The following is a 7,253-nucleotide window of genomic DNA, read 5'->3' as shown; positions in this document are numbered from 1 at the left end:
TTATGCAAGAAGACCTGTGTCTTCTCAAAAGAAGACGAGGAAGTGTTGCCCAAGGTTGATGCAATTTGTTCATGGTGCCAACAACATTCTCACTCTCTCATACAAAGCAAATATGAATAATGTTACCCCCTTTGCTAGATCGTGCTAGTCCCTCAACACTCACGGCAGAGTACAACAGTTCTTCAAGGAAATAAAACACTTGTGGAGGAGGATATGGGTAGTTGATAGGTCAAGTAGTCACCATGCTAGTATGCATATGGCATGCTCTACCTAGAAGGTGTGCTTGCCTCGTGTTTGATGGTTTGGGCGTACACGTGATTGGTGTGGATGCTCACACCTCACCCATCGGACATCAATGAATGCAAAATTATTCCTTCGAGAGCTCCACACCTCTATTCTACCACTCTCACATTATATTCTCTACCTCCCCTTCTCTTTCCCTATCACATGCTCTTTGCTCTAGAAACCCATGAAATCAAGAAAACACAGGAAGCAAGGAAGAAGAAAGACAATACAGTTGTACAATCAACTCTCCCTTGAGTGTAATCTAATCCACACATGATAATATCCTCTCTCTCTCTCTCTCTCTCTCTCTCTCTCTCTCTCTCTCTCTCTCTCTCTCTCTCTCTCTCTCTCTCTCTCTCTCTCTCTCTCTCTCTCTCTCTCTCTCTCTCTCTCTCTCTCTCTCTCTCTCTCTCTCTCTCTCTCTCTCTCTCTCTCTCTCTCTCTCTCTCTCTCTCTCTCTCTCTCTCTCTCTGTGTGTCACAGTGGTTCCCTCATCCCACGGGTCTGCAACAGCACGAGAACCCGCACAAGTAGCATGGTCTGCGAGCATACATCACCACATCATGTCTTGAACATGCAATAAAAGCCAACTCAAAAGACATGCCCAAAAGATGCCATCGCATCACAGCATGAACCCTTTGCATTGTGTCGTGTTATAGGCCGTAATGCCTTGATATCCCTCCCATGTTGCGACTCACTCATAGCATGCATAACACATTTGTCTAACTTGCACTTAGGTAATTTGGCGCTTGGAGTCGCTAAATCGCACCATGGAAGAGTTTCGAGCTCACAAGGATCCACTTTCAACTATCTTGGACCACGGCGCCATGGGAGTGACACGGGTCAATCCCACCTCTCCTCATGAGTCTCAACTCCAAAGAGTCATGTTGACTTGAACTCGAAGCAAGGGGCTCGGCTACCTCGACCAAATAGAGAACCTTGCACATCGAGAGGCAAAAATGATGGTTTCTCCATGCCCGCGTGCCTAAATACAATGCCCATAAGCCTTCATAGCTTGGCCACAAGATTTTTAAATTACATGGAATAGGCTAGTGAACTACTTGGACACACCTATTGAATAATCAATTGTGTGTGACTACATTTCCTTGGTATCTGGCACCACACTAGTTTTCCTCTTTATTCTTGTACCCTTTGAAAGTCAATTGCTATTTTTAGGAGTTTCCTATTTTAAGTAGTAATTTAAAAAGTGTTACTTTTGGCCTCGATTCACTCCATCTAATTTTGGTTCTACTAACCTTGACTAGGTTTGATACCTTCAAGCTCCAATGTAGCCAATGCTGTATTGGGTTAATACCTCCCCATTTCTATTATAGTGCTAATCCCTCTGAATTTTTTGTTGAAGGTAGCATGCAATGACATGAACCAAAGCCAGTATTTCTAGGGACTTGGATCAAAGGATTGATAGAGTGTTAGTGGAGGAAAGGAGAGTTGATGCTAAAGTTGCAATCATTGGATATAATAGTTGGCAAGGCTTGAAGCTATCCAAGGTGTAATTCCAAGAATATGTGTGCTCTTCAGGGTGTCAGTAGGTTACTATATAGGGTGGGTGATTGAGTATAGAGAGATTGGCCAAATACTACTCAAGCTGAGGTTCTCTAGATATGTCCCACACTTGAGGATTCGTTCAATGCAAGGGGTGGTGTGGTGTTTTGTGAATCTAGCAGAATAGGTTTGCCAAGCAAGCTTTGAATCATGTCTTGTCATTAAGCATCTTTCACTTGAGGATACCTACTTGTAGTGTTGATACATGCATCTAATCTAAGGATGAAGCATTTGCTTTTTTGAGTCCTTGGTAGAGGGGATGGTTGATTGATTAGATTTGCTCATGAGGTATTCCTTGAGTGCCAACCATGTTGTGAGGGGTTCCTTGAAAGAAATGAATGGCTACTAGAGGCAAAGCAACTCTAGGTCCTCTAGTAGCTCTAGATAAAGGATGGCAGGAAGGTGACATGGAGGAAAAGCCTTTCCATCACATATTCATGAATCCATGCATTCATGTGAAAAAACCATGGATGCATTTGCTATTTGTATACGGTAGGTCTTTGCATACTCATAGTTAGCTTTTGGAAGCATATTACTAAAGTTAGGTCGAAGAGTGGCCTATGCAACTACAATTTAGCCTACTCCTCTTCCATGCCTTCGTGGCAATCATTACAGCTATAAAGAACATGCAATATTGGATCATCATGAGATTGCTTATCACCTTCTTTTGTTTCCTTAGCAATTCCCTTTCTTATATTACTAGTGCCATGCTTGGTGATATACAATTCTTGTTTACTTTTTGTAATTATTCTAGCTCCTCTTAGACAAGTATGTCACAAAATCGTCATTAGATCTTAAACTCCCTTAAACACTAGTGCTAGTTGATGTCATGACTACCTAGCCTTTTGCTCTTTCCCAACTCTATTTGGAAAGGGGTACCCCTTTCCTAGCATTGAGTTATTTTCCCATAGGGCTCCTTGTACAATAGGGTTTTGATTTTGACATTTGAAGGTTCGAAACTTTAGTTTAGCTTGATGGTTTTTTTGTTCCCCTATGATACTTTGCTACAATGTCATGGATAGTCTCTAGCCAATAATTATTAAGATTCTATTGCATTATATTTATTTTTAAGAGATACTCCATCAACTACTTGGGGATTTTGTCATCATAGCATTGACTTGTACTAGAGAATGTAGTGTGAAACACTTGTGCTTTCACTTAAAGCTCCTTATTTCATATCCCTATAACCATTACTCAATCTTGATTGATTGTAGGGTCTCCACCAAATCATTCATCACACTAGAGTAGCCTTTTGCCCTTATTACATGGCACACACTTCTTAACAAGTGAAGTAAGATGTGAGAGCCCAAATGGAAGCAAGAAGAAACAAGAGCTATAGAGGTTCAAGCAAGAGAGAATAAGATGGTATGTGGAAACTCCGACAATCACAATGTGTGATCTACCTTTCCTTATTCTACTGTCATTAAAAAAATAAAGAATATAGTGACAATGATAGGCGACCACCACTTGCAATGTACAAGTGTGCGGATAGTAAATATAAGTAAATATAGGTGGCTAGGCACAAGTGGCCTTTAACCCCCCGCAATCTCCCATTTAAAGGAAAATGTACCTAAGTATGGAGAAAACAATATAAAAGTGACAAAGTACAAAATGTACGTAGAAGTACAACAGGATGAGGAATAGATGGCATCTCATTCTACACCCATCATCTTCCTAAGGAAGGCATAATATTCTACTAGGAGACTTTCAGTGAGAAAATCTGTAGGATTCTCATTAGTTAAGATCTCGAAAAGCTCTATATCATGAAGTGATACTACCAGACCTCAATATGCTTGGTCTTTACATGAAAGACCTAATTATATGGCAACTTAATGAAACTCATAGAATCCAAATGCAATGAAGGAGTCATTGAAGAGGCGATTGAGGACCTCTTGTCCTCAATCACCTTTGTGATAATAGACCTCTCAACGTGTTTGATCTTTACATGAGAGATCAGATTGCGTGCCAACTAAATGACACTCATAGAGTTCGAATGCAATGTAGTAGTCATAATCATACCAAGGTTTGCAACTAGACAACATAACCATAAGGCTTCCTATCAACCATCAATAGTCGAAATGTACTCAATCTTGGTAGTAGACAAGGCCATGTATTTTTATACCCTAGACATCCAAGAAATAGCACCCCAGGTAGAAGTGAAGATGTAGCTAAAGGAGATGGACTTCCTACTATTTGCATGTCCTACATAATTAGAGTCTATGTAGCCCACAACTCTAGTATCCTAGCCATGATAGCGAATGCACATATCTGCAGTATCTTTAAGGCATCTCATGATACCCTTTATGGCATCTCAATACTGTACCAAGTTTTGATAAATAACAAGCCACAACTCCCACGCCAAATATTATGTTGAGTCTAGTGGCTGTCATGGTATATATCAAGCTACCGACTAGAGATGCATACAAGAACTTGGCCATCTTGGCCTTCTCATCATCCAACTGGGAACAATTTGCCTCACATGAGAAGGTAACGACAATCCAATAGGCTTACAACCCTATATATGGAACCATCAAGGACTTTATAAATGTACTCCTTTTGTGATAAGTAGAAAAGTCCCCAAGAGTAATTGCACATAATATGCATACCAAATATGTGGGAGGCATATCCCATGTCCTTCATCTCAAAACTCTTCTCAAGATGAGTCTTCAAACCATTCACCTCATCATGGTGGAAACTGCTAGCAATTAGCATGTCATCAATATATATCTCTTGAATGATAAGGCTACCATCATAGGCCTTCTTTGTGTAAAGACATGGATCTATATCACTACGGGAATAACCTTGTAAATGCATAAAGGTACCAAACTTATGATACCATTCCCTAAGTGCTTGCTTAAGTCCATAAAGTCTCTTTTTTCAACTTGTATACAAGGTGTTCCTTACTATTTTCCTCAAAGCCATTAGATAGTTGCATGTACATATCCTCATGCAAGTCCCCATGTAAGAAAGTTATCTTCACATTCATCTTGTACAAGTCTAGATCCATTTGTGCAACCAAGGCCAATACTAAGAAAAGGTTCACCATCTTGACCACAATAGAGAATATCTCTCATCAAAGTGAACTCCCTTTTCCTATGTAAAATCCTTAGCAACTAAATGTGCCTTGTATGCTGGCTTAGGGTGACTAGGGGTACTCTTTAACTTATACATTCACTTGCATGGCAATGCATATTTACCATGCAGCAAGGAAATCGAATCCCATGTATGAGTTTTCTACAGTGAGTCAAACTCAAATTACGTAGTTCTCTTCCAAGAATGACTCATCTTTGTGCATAACCTTCTTATAAGTGAGGGACTCAATAGAAATTTTCACCATGACATAATACATAGGGCTCAAAATGATCAAGGACATGAGGCTCTAGTAGAGCATCTCAAATTGATGAGGAGATGAGGCTCTAGTAGAGTATCTCAAAGCTAATTGTGGGGTCTATATTGCCTATCCTCTCGGTCTAGCATCATGATCCTGCACAACATCCTGGGCCATGTCATCATCAGTTGCTATAAGCTATCTAGCTAGGACTGGCTGTACTATAATAAGAGGCTCCTCTTGAAAGATCACCCTGCATATCTCAACTACTTGCTTTGGTCTCATATGCATCTTTTTCTCATGGCATAAACATCATGACTGTAACCTTCTGTTTACTGCAACACCAGCAATAGTAAAAAGCCGAAAAATAGAAAAAATCAGAGAAGCAGGAAAAGGCATAGGGCAGGCATGGAGAAGGCACTTAGAAGAATAATAAGCCTGGAAAAAATCCAAAAGCAGGGGAACAACCGCCAAAAGTCCAAGGCACAACCGCCGAAGTCTGGAGGAGTTAAAAGTAAGAAAGCGCATCTTTAAATGCGAAGGCGCTCTCAAATCCTTGTAAAAGAGCGCCAGGTTCCCTCCTGTGCAAATTATGAACTTAGAAGGGCGGTAGGACCAGCTAAGAAGTAAAAGAATGGAGAAGAAGGGCCTAGGCCATGGCCAACCATGTAAAAATTGAGGTTGACCGGCGCCCGTGGGAAGTAGGGCATGTATATAAAGTTGAAAAGTGAATGAGAAGCTCATTCTTATGTGTGGCAAAAAGCTTCTTCTTCTTCTTCTTTTCTTCTTCTTGCCTTCTTGTTTGTGCTTGAGAGAGGGAGTGAGTGAGTGTGAGGGAGTGAGAGAGTGAGTGTGTGAGAGTGAGGGATCGAGGAGAAGAAGCTCCCCATCTCCTCTCTTCATCTTTTTCTCTTCTCTACTCTTCTCTTGTCTCGCGCGGCTATGGAGGATGGATCTTGTTGGAGAGGGATTGAGGTTGCTTGAGCTTACCTCAAGGATCGTGGAGCTACCGGCGTGCATGGAAGAGGAGGGTACTCAATCGGGCATCAAGGTAAGCTCACTACACCCCATAGGTAGGGAGGGTGCATCAGCTATGTGAGAGGTAGCCATGGTTGCTCGGCTTGAAATGCTTGACCAATAAGCGGTCCATAGGTCTGGAGAGTTGAGCTTGAAGCTCCCTTCATTTTGGTTCCATTGTGTCGAGACCAATGGAATTGAGCCTTGAGCGCCGCACACTTTGAATCAAGCATAGAAGTAGGGTTTTCAGCTCGAACCAGTGCTTGAGATACATAGGAGATTTAGGTGGGTTGATCTTCGAAACAAGTAAGTATTTTGGTTTGTTGTTGAGTAGGCAAGTAGGTAAATCAACCCCATCCATTGTTTTTTATTTTTGTTGCATTAGGATAGGATTAGGATCAAGGAACCAGGGAAAATGGAAGGGTTTTCTGTTGCTGAAATAGGCTGAAAATTGCGAGAAAGGGGTGTAAAATCTAAATCTTGAGTAGATGGGTGCAAAAGGGGCAACCATAAGGTTGAAGGAGACTTGAGCAGGGCAATAAGAGGCTCAAAAGGTCAGGGGAAGCCTCATTTTGCAGTCAGACATTGAGAGAGAGAGAGCTTGAGAGAGAGACTATGAGTGCAGGTCCAGAAGGGATTCGATCTGGTCATTTCGTCGTCGCCCAACCATCCCAGGTATTCCTTGACCTTCTCTGAGTTGTGCTTGTTGGATCTGGAAAGTTGAAGCTTGTGCCAGGACCCCCACGCATTGCATTCATCATTCGTGCCCTTGCAACTGCATCGCAGAAAATGTAGTCAGACCACTCTGCACGTGTCAGAGTCCCAGAATCGGGCACTCGGGCTGTTCGACTCTAGGAGTTGGACCACTCGGCTCGGGCTCACCACCTTAGAGTCGGACCACCCGGTTCGATCGGACCAACTACACGACTTGACTGTCCGACTCTGCCAGTCGGACCCTGCCATGTGGCAGTTGACCCATTTTGAGTAGGATCCATTTTGAGGCTCTGACCACCCGGTCCGATTGGACAGTCCCACTCCACTAGTCGGACCAATTCCAGTC

Source organism: Lygodium microphyllum, chromosome 10, assembly GCF_053477565.2.
Source record: "Lygodium microphyllum isolate KBCC chromosome 10, Lygodium_microphyllum_v1.1.10, whole genome shotgun sequence".
NCBI classification, from domain to species: Eukaryota; Viridiplantae; Streptophyta; class Polypodiopsida; order Schizaeales; family Lygodiaceae; genus Lygodium; species Lygodium microphyllum.
Note: the sequence above shows the minus strand (reverse complement) of the source record.